Genomic DNA, 12,412 nt, shown 5'->3' with positions numbered 1-12,412 from the left:
GTGCCTGACGACGGCATGTTGTCTTTCTGCGTAACTTATTAAACGAACTTTCATCGAAGGCTAGATTAGGAAAAGACTAACGATGTTGCCGTGGACTTGTCCTTCCCTTTGTTCACAGGAATTAAACAGAAAATTTCTTAATTTATCTTACGCTAGGCTTGGATAACATTATGTTAAGTTAGGTTTACATATATTTTGTAGTTCTTTCTAAAGAATGCACGTTTCTTCTGTATATTGTTGGTCAAAATTGTTTTGGCCCTAAAATGAATCTATTATTTTTATTTCAAGCCATTCTTATGTCCGCGGATAGTTAAAGCACGGTTCTGTAAGGGTACGAAATGTGGACAGTGCACGCGACGGAAAAGGTTAGGTTAGGTTCGAAATGTGGTGCTACAGGTGAATGACGGAGATTCCGTGGATTAAGAAGGTTAGAAATATCAGGAATAGTGGAAAAACTATGGAAGTCCGTAAGAAATAGTCGAGATAGGTTGGTAGGATCCTTCTCAGGCATGAAGGGCTAGTTGGAGACATTCGAAGCAGTTAAGGATGTGGTCGGATTAGTTTTAGCAAAGATTAGCTCATATCAGGATAGTAGAGTTGAAGAGCGTGTCCAACCGGTTTAAGGACTGACGATCTGATTTTTATGTTTAGGTATGCTTTTTCTTGAGAACATAAAATATCCAGTTTTATCGAATTTAAACGGGTCTAACCTGTAAGAATCGATTGTGCTGAAACTCGTTGCTGTGGCTTTTAGACTTCACAGAATCGTCTGTTGCCCAGTTAGTTAACCATTAAAAACTGACTGATCAGTCCGGCCGGCCAGGTAAGGACCACGGTATCCTTTTACGTTAGTTTTATTAACCACGGGAGTTGAGTGGAGACCAATGTTCGACATAAGCGTCGCACCTCCAGCACGTTGTTCTTTCTTCGCCGGCTGCATTGCTTTCGGTCTGCCAATGCTACACAGCTGAAAGGTTTAGTATTCGACTGTTCGCGAGCGAGAACGGACGTGACGTAAACTGCACAAGACATACCTCGTGCACTTCTCTTCTGTTGACAGAACAGTAACGGCGTATATATTTCGCGTATATTTTATAATTATGTATGTAGTTAAAAGTTGCAGTGTTCATTAAATACCGCGTTCTTTTGTCTTGCGAGAGATTGTCATCAAGTTTTTCCGATTGCGATCGATCCATTATAACAGACTGTCTTAGATAGTTTTCTTTTGTTGCACCGTCGTGGAATAAATAAACCGCAAAAACGCAGGAGGCAGTTGCGAGTGCTTGGCTCTGTAAGTAACGTTTTTCGTTTGTTGCTTTTCGTGATGAGAATATCTGATTTTCAAATTATGGTCGTGATAAAGATGAGATAGATAACGAGCGTGATGTTGTTGCAACAAGTCGCGACCGGTAAAGTTAAAAATACATGCATACCTACACGTTGTGGTTCTGTTATTCTGGAAACCCGCATTAGGTCTGCTCTAAAATGTTTAATCGTATAACAAAAAACATTTTGAGGAAATTAGAAATGAAAACATTTAAAAAAAGATAACATTCATAGAAAGGTTTGGAGTGTTCAGTATCCGGATGCAGTATTTGGATATTATTTGTATTTCCAAAGACTGTATCTGAATATTTCTTTTTAAGAAATGTATCCGTTATCCATATCCGTAAAGTATCCACATCCGGATACGGTTTTTGTGTATCCAAGCACGACATGTTGATATTTTGAATGAACTATCCGTAATGTATCCTGATACGGTATTTTGTATATCCAAGGACTGTATCCGGATATATCTGGAAAAATGTATCCGTTATCCGGATTCAAATAACCGTAAATCTATTTCATTTTATAGTTAATTTTAAGTGCTAAATTTTGACGAAATAAAATATTAGAAGTTTAAAAATTTAACTGAAGAGAGCCCAAAAAATTCTAAAGTCCTTGGAAATAAATTTAGCTTCAACTATATCATCACCATTTTAAAATATTCTGAGTAAGGGGTTGAAACAGAGTAAAACATTTCTTAAAAATCTCAATTGTAGTCGAGTGAAGTTTTGTTCGAAAGATATCGAAATTATAAGACTGATATATATTCTTCAATTTTTTATCATAATTGAGTTATAAGTGGTATTAAACGTCTAATATTGAACTGTGGGATATCCAAATCGCGATATTGTTTTCGTGAAATTGAATTGTCATATTCAATCACATAAAATGATGTTCTTTGTTTCGTATACATACTTGTCGTACTTTTCATAAAAGTTTTAAATGGTATTGTATATTGGAGGTCATATTTTATTTAATCTTATTCAACCAGGACCAAATCAGGTTAGGTTAGATTAAAACGATAGTAAGGTTGTCCAGACAGGATACAATCTAGCAGCCTAATAGATATCGATTCGTTGTGGATAATCTTAGAGACTTCCCCTAAATTTTTTAGTGTACACCACATAAATTAATAACTTTTTAATGTATCACTATCAGTAGAAAGCTGTACTATTTAAATGCAAATAAAAATACAAAACAGAAGACGAACAGAAAGACTAGTTGATTTTTTGGTAAGTATATGTATGTATAATTTTGTAGCTAACAATAAAGAATCAGTTAATACCTACATAATAACATGAATTTAATTAGGAACTGTAATCGTCGTCTCTATTTTTAACGAGTGTGCCAAATAGCGTCTTGTGAGAGGTATAAACGTTGCAATTATATAAATTTAGAGGACAACGAACCTAAAAATAATTGATTGTTTAATCTTGCCAGTTAGATTCTGTTTGTTCTGTCATGTTGTATTACGCAAACAGTGCCGCTCACTTGTATTTTATTGGATAAATTAATGTATCAAATGCAGTGATAGTCTAATGTAAGCCCAAAAATCGCAGATAATTTATCACTTTTATTTCCTCTTAATTTTACCAGGTGTCTGCCATTTAGGAATCAGTTATCTGTTGTAGTAACACAAGTGTGAATATTGTATAACGGAAATTCCGCATAATTGCGAAAAACATTAGATCACCGCGTATACTGTCACCAAACTAAACCTTCGGTTATAGAAACGAATGTTCGTTGGTCGCTGCTGAAAATCCGCGATGTATTTGGTGCTTTCCCAGTCATTTTCGCGTATCATCTACTTTGAATATGTAAATATGACGTCGACATTACTGACCTGATGGTTATAAAAAAATTGCTTGAAGAGAAAAACCCATTATTCCGAAAAATTAAAAATCCATAAAGGCCAACAAAAATTTCTGATTTCTTTGGCAATTATTGCTGCCTATTAATGAGAGTCATTTTTAAGAATAAAAAGCGATTTTGGATTGAAGGTTTTTTATAATATTATAATCTTGCATAATCTACCACCAACGTTCCCTTAAAAGACAATTGATTGAAGATGCCTTTTCACCTTAAGGCGAAACGTTAATGGTAGATTGTATAATTTAATAAAGATTCATCCCAAAAATACTTTTTATTCTTCAAGTAGATACAAATTGGTGACTGTTGTTTTTTCAGTCAACACTATCGAATGTCTGCTATATTAATATCGATTATAATTTTCTTGTATTGGTTAACATTAGAAAAGTTTGTGCTTATAAGTATTTAGAAATAGCGATTATTACGTATTCAACTTTTTATTGCACTTCGTCTTATATGGTACCTACTTTCCTCAATTGTGAATTGAATTTCCCATTTATTAATGTCTATATGCCTTAAATTTAGTGTTGCCCAAACGCAAGAACAAGACGAGACTTAGCCAGTCTTGGTCTTGGTCTTGCGCCAATACACCTGGTCTTGGTCTTGGTCTTGGTCTTGGTCTTGGTCTTGCGCTCCCAGTCTTGGTCTTGGTCTTGGTCTTGCAGCAAGAGTCTTGCAAGTCTTGCAATTACCTATTAGTCTATTACTATTTATTAAAGTTTACTTTAAATCCTAGAAAAACGTATTAGAATTGGAACATTGTGAGCTTGAATGAATATAGCCATAGTAAAGATCAAGCAGATTAATAAATAACTGAAGATTTGATAAGAAATTCGAAAAATCAACTGACCTATATGTCGTTTTCCATGGAAGTAACTGTTTCTTAATAAACATTTATGATCCTTGCTTTCTACCGCGCCGCCTCGCCACGTGCCGGCTCTATGATAAGGATGCCGCCGCAAATCAAACAATAATATAAAGCGTGTAAAAAAATTCGAAATTATTTTGCATGAGTATACCTACACCCTATGGCGGCAATCAAATAGTGTCAAATGTTATGATTTCGGCGTGGCGGCAACGATTGTTTTAGATTTCAAAAGAAGCCGCCGGCGCGTGTATCATAACCATGTACTTCCGAAAAGCGGCAAATTTCTTTGAGAAGTAAGTACAAAACCTTTGATGCCGCATTATCAAAGTGCCGATGGTTAAAACATAACTATGCATGCACTCAGTTTGATTTTAATAATTTTTTTATTCGCTATGTTTATGGTATTAGTCGTAATGCGCATAGGTCCAGTTTTTCATATTCTTTGATACAGTTTTTTGCGTCTCATAGAATTCCTAAGCGTACCTACCTATACACCGAACTGTTACACCTAACTACTCAGTGAAATAGCGCTAAGTCCTAGCTGCAAGACGCAAGAGTCTTGCAGGCTATGTCTTGTTCTTGCTCAAGTCTTGCACGGTCAGTCTTGGTCTTGGTCTTGCTAAAAATACGCGGTCTTGTTCTTGGTCTTGGTCTTGCAAAAACGCAAGAACAAGACCAAGACTGCAAGACCAAGACTGAATTTGGGCAACACTACTTAAATTATATGGATATTATTTTACAATAAAGTGATTGTTGGGTACCTTATAGGAAAGCTCCTACTTATTTTTCTCTATAGAAATTTTTATCGTTTGAATGCCCATTTTAGTGGTGATATTGGAAACGAAATAAAAAAATGATAATTGTGGCTTGATTAAGTGGTCTCAATCGATGGCCTATTGTAATATACTAGGTGTGGTAGAATATTTTGAAAATCGGCACGAACAATCTTGTGTAAAATTGGAAGAGGTCGTTTTTCTATAGCATATATATGTATCAGGGAAGTGTGGCCTTTGGTCATCTAGATGACCGCAATATTTTTTAACTAAACTTTCGGGGTAGATTTGTATGAATATAAGGTCAGTTTCGGCTAAAGAAATTTACGTACCAACATCTAGAATGGCTGAAAGACGGCGCCAAACTTTGGAAAGAATTTCTTGGTTTCAACATTGAAAATTGTTAAAACACAGTATAATAAACATGGAAACTATATTTCCATGTCATCCACTCAACAGCTGCGCGAATAACTAATTACAACAAATTGTAATTTTGAATTTTCTTAAAATGTTTATATGAAATTCAAGGATCCTGTACCAAAATATACGTAAAGTCAATTATTTATGGCGGAGAGATCAAGCATTTATCTGTGTATGTTACGACATTATGAAAATCATTTACTAAGAAAGAATACAGCAAGTTTAAGTTCATTTATGGCTTATAAAGAAATCAATATTAATATATTGTATTATTACGATATAAAAAATTTTTAGGGTTCATTTGTCATGTCTGATTCGATCGGATTTTCCATATGTTGTAGCAAGTCATCTTTAATTTTCAATTTCGGTTTTTGTTGTATTTCTATATAATTTTAAAATCCATCTTATGTATCTTCCCTTTATGCCTTCAATTTCTTTTCTTTCTTTCAAAAAATTAGTTTTTTATTTTTCAAAAGTGGGGAAAAGAAAAGGTTAGAAGCTTTCGAAATATGGTGTTATAGGCGAACGATGAGGATAACGTGGGTAGAAAAGGTTAGAAATGAAGAGGTATTAGACAGAATAGAAGAACAGAGGACTCTATAGATGTCAATAAAAATAGGCGGGATAGGTTGGTATGACACCTTTTCAGGCATGAAGATCTAGTCAGAGACATATTAGAGGTAGAAACAGGAGTTAGAAAGGGTAGAGGTAGAACTAGATTAGCTTACTATTCGTAAATAGTTAAGGATGTAGGTTGTTCTACTTTTAGGGAAATGCGAAGATTAGCTCAGAATAGCAAAGGGTGGAGGTGCGTGTCCAACCAGTCTTAGGACTAACGACCTTATGATGATGATGATGATGATGATGGGTGATTTCCACAGGGTGAAATTTTCTTAGCCGATCTCCTCTTTCCACCCTTTCTGCATTTGTAATTATGCCGCAGGATACAAATGCCACCCCAAAAAATCTAATAGCCCAAGTAGTTTTATTATTATTACTCGTCATAGGTAATTTGTTTGACTTCGGTCATCAGCCTCATCAATTAATATACAGTAGTAGGTTAAGTAATTACTTACGAAAATGATACCGAACCCGTGTTTTGTTTTTGTGTTATCTTTATTGTAACTTATCCATTTTAAAGTGAATTTATTTAACTGTAGTGTCAGGTGAAGTACTTTTAATCTAACAAGGAACGAACGCCTTGTGGATATACTGACCGAACGCACGTAAAATGATTCACTTCCTCGATAAAACATCCGTTGCCAGTCGGTCGTTTATCACGTAGAAATGTTTCCGTGTCATCGTCACTTTGTCTTTACATTTAATTTGACGGCGCTTTCCATGACATACTCTGACCTAGACAAGAATTTTATCTAGAAAGCTGCTCCCGATAGGTAACGAGTGTTTTCTTTGTAATGCGATACACTTGTAAAAAACAGCAAAGCCATTAGAGACAAATTTCATTTTTCACTTACTTAGTTGAAAGAGAATCAAAGAGTAATAGGAAGTCAATGCATCTATAGGGTTGTTCGGAAAGTCATTTCATTTTTTTTGTGGAAATGAAAGACAGTTTTCGTATAATAAACAAATACTTTATTAAATTATATATTGACCGTTCTGGTCCAACACCTTTTGCCATCTTTCTGGTAGTAGCATAATTCCACGCTCATAAAATTTTTGGTCTTTGCTGGCAAGAAACTGATCGAGGAGGTTTTTGACCTCCTCATTTGAGGTGAAGGTTTTACCGTCTAAAAAATTTTGGAGTGACCGGAACAAATAATAATCCGATGGTGCCAGGTCTGGAGAATATGTTGGGTGTAGCATTGTATCCCATTCAAGCTGTAAAAGCTTTTGGCGAGTGACCAAACTTGTGTGAGGTCTCGCGTTGTCTTGGTGAAACACTACACCTTTCCTGTTGATTAGTTCTGACCTGTTCTGTTGAAGTGCATCATTCAGTTTGTCCAGCTGATGACAGTAGACTTCCGAATTAATCGTTGTGTTATCCGGTAAAAGATAAAAAAAAAAAACGATTCCTTTAAAATCCAGCCAAACAGACAGCATCACCTTTTTTTGGTGAATATCGGCTTTGGAAATGGTTTGAGCCGGTTCATCTTTTTTGCACCATGACCTCTTGCGTTTGACGTTGTTGTATACAACCCATTTTTCGCCCACAGTGATGATGCGCTTCAAAAACGGATCATTTTCGTGACGTTTGAGAAGCGAATCGCAGACGTCAATGCGGCGACACAGATTTCTCTCTGCGAGAACATGGGGGACCCATACATCGAGCTTCGAGGATAAACCCAGGCCTTTCAAGTGGTCATGAACTGTTGAATTTGATAAATTTAACCTCAATCCGATCTCACGTGTTTTTATTCGCCGGTTCACATCAACTAATGCCATTATCGCGTCTTTATCAGCTTCAACCGGCCTTCCCGAACGTGGTGCATCTTCGACATCAAAATTGCCGGATCGAAATTTAGCGAACCAGTTCTGGCACTGGCGTACTGTCAACACACCTTCTCCATACACATCAGTCAATTTCTTTTTGGCTTGAACACCATTTTTACCCTTTCTGTAGTAAAACAGTAAGATATGTCGAAAATGCTGCTTATCGCTCTCCATATTTAAAAGGGCACCAACCAAAAACTACTGCGTAGAATTAATTGGAATTTTTCACACACAAGCCTTGCTTTATGAGCTCTCAAAGCATATAAAAAGTATACGGCTTAAATGTGAAGTTGGGTGCAAAAGAATATAATTAAATTCTCTGTCGGCAAAAAAACGAAATGACTTTCCGAACAACCCTATAGTAGGCACGTCCGTACGTATATACATTAATAGGAATACAATGTGAATGAAAATTGATATCAGTTTTAATTAATAATTTCGTTAGTTAAGGAATCGATCCCACGGGACTTGAACCTTGACAAAGCTCTTGTAAAGTAGAGTGGATGGATCGGATTGCGCGTTTCGATGATTTAGGGAGCCGGGCCATTGGTTTAACCATTTAAAGGGGGGGAGGTTCTAAAAGAGAATCCAGACTAAGACAAGTCTCTGAAAGAGGGCAACAGCTCTTTCAGTACTCAGGGTAGCAGAGATTATATCCCAAAGGAAACAAACCAAAATTCAAATGATGACGTCCTCAGAAGCAAAGTACTCCTGACGTAAATTAGTCCCCCATTCGGATGTTCGGGCTGGGACTCCTCGGGGGATGTCATCAAGTGTAATAGAAGTAGATGCAATATTTCACGAGAAGTTAGAAAATTTGAATGTTGAGATGAATAGACGAGAATTAGATATGGTAGGCATTAGTGAAGTCCGTTAGTGTAGGAAAATGCGGTAGGGCGACAGGATAGGATAGCGTAGAGGTGCATGTCTAACCAGTCTTAGAGGACTGACGACCTTATGCTGATGATAGTTAAGAAAAGAAAAGGTAATTTTTTGTAATGAAATCATTTGTATATTTGATCTTCTTCAGAAAATTCAGTAGAAATATACTTGCAGTTCAAGTACTTATGAATAATTAAAAGAAAAAAAAAACAAGATTGCCCCTTTGAAATTGGTATGGCAAAATTATCAGGCAAAAACATAAGTAATCGGATAATTAGCTGCATATTAGCTCAAAATTACCCGTAAAAGTAAAATATAGCTGCGGCCCGAAAAATCCGAAAACCAGTAAACTGAAAATTCTAAAATTGCAAAATCGGTTAGGAAAATCCTAGACAGCTGAAACCGGTTTTATAATTAGCCGCTAATTAAGTGCTGACGATATAGACTACTAGCCAGGGGGTTGGAATTCATGTTTAACAGCTAACTATGAGACCGATTCTAGCCGTCTAGAATTTTTCTAACCGAATTTCAAAGGGGTGGTAACAAGGTCTTCCTTTTTTGCTCCAAATTAATTCTATTCCTGTAAAAGAAATAGATAATAAGAAGAAATTCACCTGACTACGCTGTTTGCGTATGTAATTATTATGTTCATATTTATGAAAGTATTTATAAGTACATCAATTTTTATTTAATGTAAGCAATAAACCGACTTCATATTTATTAGCTGTATCCACTAATAAAACAAATTGTCGTTTGTTAATCATACTTCAGTTTGTAGTTGTTGTAAAAAAGACGAATAATTCTCTGCTTCTGCTTTTTGCTTTGTTAATTACTTATACAATGTTCAACGTTGTGCAACTTGTTAAGTATTAGATTAATAGATCTGTTAGTAAATTCTCCTTAAATGGTTCGGAGCAAGCGTGAAAATTTTGCGTAACGAACAAATTTGGGGTACGTTCGGCGTAACATTTATAATGAAATTTAAAAATTCACTTGTTGATTGCATAGTTTAGTTTTTAATAAAATGCATGACTCAATAATATAAGATAGAAAACCTTTTTTAATTGCATGTAATTTCTTGACAAATTTTTGTCTACTTTCGATTCATGAGTATTAATTTTTTTAATAATTCAATTTATTAGAATAATTTGAAACTTTGACACGTTTTTTTAGTATCGAAAGCTTGGTATGTGCAGTATAAACATTTAAATAACCTTATCATTAAATTACATACATACATGTAATAATAAAATTGTTTTCCAAATTAAATTATATCAAAATTGTTGAATTTGATGATGCATTTCTACATTATGCGTATGTGCTGATGTTTGTTTACTGTTTATTAGTCAGATACTATGTCAAGCTAACTTAATAATATACAACATTTTATGTGGCCTCATTTGACCTAAAAGATTATGTCATTAATAAAACAATATCTTAAACTTTCTAGTTTTCGTAATGGTGTACGTTATAGTAGCTCTGGCACGCGGAAATTCCAGTTTAGATAAAAGGTAAAATGTAATGCTCAAAAAAAGTCAAAAATTTCAATCTGCAAACAAACCAAGCTCCAGTTATATTTGCACTACATTTAATTTTACCATACGCAGTGGCTATAGAACCATTAACGGTCCTTGATGAAAATGCCAGGAAAACGTTTGTGGCACTATCTAATCGCAGCCTTAAAAAAATATTTCTAGCCGGTGGTCTGACTATGGATACTGTATGTTTTTGGGGCCGCTGAATCCAAATCCGCGATCAATTTAACCCCAGCATGTCACGGTTTGGACAGGACTGCAAGAAAAATCCAAAATCCACTAAACCGGTAATTATGATAATCCCAAGCGATTTTAAGCCTAAAACCCGTAACCAATTAACTGCTCCATTAAATGTATAACTTCATAATCTTTTAAACGCCTCACCATAAAACCTTATCATCCCATAACAACATATCTTCGTAATAAAAATACTGAAACAGTAAATCTTAATCTCTCATCATAAGGTTTTATGGTTAGGGATTTAAAGGATTATTGATATTATTCCATTTAGTGGAAGAGTTGATTGGTTACCGGTTTTAGGTCTAAAATCTTTTGGGATTATCATTATTAACATTTTTAATGAATTTTGGTTTAATAATGAGGTTATGTCCAAACCCTGACATCCTGGGGTTCAATTGTAATCGGATTTGGATTTAGCGAACCCTTTATTTTTTTTGTGATAATTAATCCCTGGCAGGTGTGGCCTTTGGGGGTGGCGAACCGCCCGGGACCTCGCTCTTGTAGGGGCCTCGCACCCTCTCGCAACAATCTAATTAGAAAAATATTAGGTAGTAATAGTACATACCGCTAATATTTATTTGAATTTCTTAATAGTCTTAAAATTTGCTATCTTTGTCTTTAACAATTTCTTTTAATTTTCAATAAACCTTTTTTAATTTTCGTTAAACCATTTTTAAATCTGTAAACTTATTTATGAATCACTGCATTTTTCAAGTATCATCATTAAAATTAATTCCACAAACACTAGGGCCTCGCAAAAATTTACCCGCCCGGAACCTTTCAATGACTAAGGCCGCCCCTGATCCCTGGTTATATACATAGATTCTTGTTTGCAAAAAGCGGCAAATAGCTCATTTGTATAAATGGTTAGCTGGTACACCAGTGGCTCTGGTTCTTTTCACGGTCGATGAAGTACCTGCTAATTTTTTTTTTTACTAATTTCTTTTTTTAGAGATATGCTTCAGATCGTAAGGTTAGGGTAGGAGGAGTATATTTCGTTTTATTTGATAGTCTGTGACTTCTTTTTTTGCAATTACTTCATATTATAGAACGAGACAGATTACATGTAGACACTTTTTTGTTAAGCGTCATGCAAACCGATTTAAATTAGATGTGAAAGGTGTATTGGCTAATAATAGCGGCTTGCAACTTAAATTTTTATTGTGATATTGAATATATACCGTACATAAAACATTATTACTGTTTTACATTGCATACATAGGCGAGTGGGTAGAGACGACTTTCATGTATGAATTGGTATAGGTGCATATGCACAAAGAGAAGGTTGCTATCCTTGAACAAGTATAACTTTTGACATTTCACAGTTCACCGTAGGTTTTCGCCGTTGCCTTGCAATATTGTGTATTATTTATACACAGAAATATCCCTTTTAAATTATGGCGTCGATTATTTAAATTTTGGATTCCTTCAATGCCTTCGCGCGCTGTTTGTATGACAAATAAATAATTGTTTCACATCGGCTTGCACTTCCAGTCGTATTGAGGCGATCAATTTAGCGCTTTGAAAAGGTCACTCTCCGGTCGTTTAAACTTAATGTTGCATAGATCTTACATTATAGGAATAATTTGTTTGACGGCCGTAAAATTACATTTTACGACCTAATGTCACGTACTGTACACTTAAACTGAAAAGTATAATTTTGCAATGTGTGTTCAATATTTAGCTGATGTGCAACCGGCACAAGTGTGATTATTTTGAGGAAATAGCGACTAATAATGTTATGACAAAATTTCATTGGTCCCCTAACCTAAAGAAGTGATGGGTTGAATTGGTTGTGCTCCTATGTTTAGTTCAGCAAGTAGATATCCATCTATTGTCGCTTCAGTTTAATGTTCCGACAAAGACAAAATTATTAATATTTTATTATGTTATTTATTAATTACTGGAGCATTAAATATACCAACCCGAATACTTACCACAAGGAAGACAAAGATACCTTTATCTTTCTTGGCTAGACGCAGGTAACGAACACTGCTGCTCTTTATAAAATTTGTGCATATTTCTCTCCATTTAAACAGTTTGTAGAG

General features: G+C 35.1%; 1 protein-coding gene across 1 annotated transcript in view; it reads left to right on the top strand.

Moving 5' to 3' along the window:
• The first annotated feature begins 767 nt into the window (after positions 1-767).
• Positions 768-12,412, top strand: part of LOC112906357 — a 60,973-nt gene continuing 49,328 nt past the window's right edge. The window contains exon 1 of the mRNA XM_025980308.1: positions 768-1,291. The gene's annotated coding sequence lies outside the window, so the exon portion shown is untranslated. The remainder of the gene's footprint in view (positions 1,292-12,412) is intronic.

Source organism: Agrilus planipennis, unplaced genomic scaffold (genome assembly GCF_000699045.2).
Source record: "Agrilus planipennis isolate EAB-ADULT unplaced genomic scaffold, Apla_2.0 scaffold192, whole genome shotgun sequence".
In the NCBI taxonomy this organism is placed as follows: Eukaryota; Metazoa; Arthropoda; class Insecta; order Coleoptera; family Buprestidae; genus Agrilus; species Agrilus planipennis.
The sequence above is the reverse complement of the archived record's forward strand: the minus strand, read 5'-3'. Positions and strand labels throughout refer to the sequence as shown.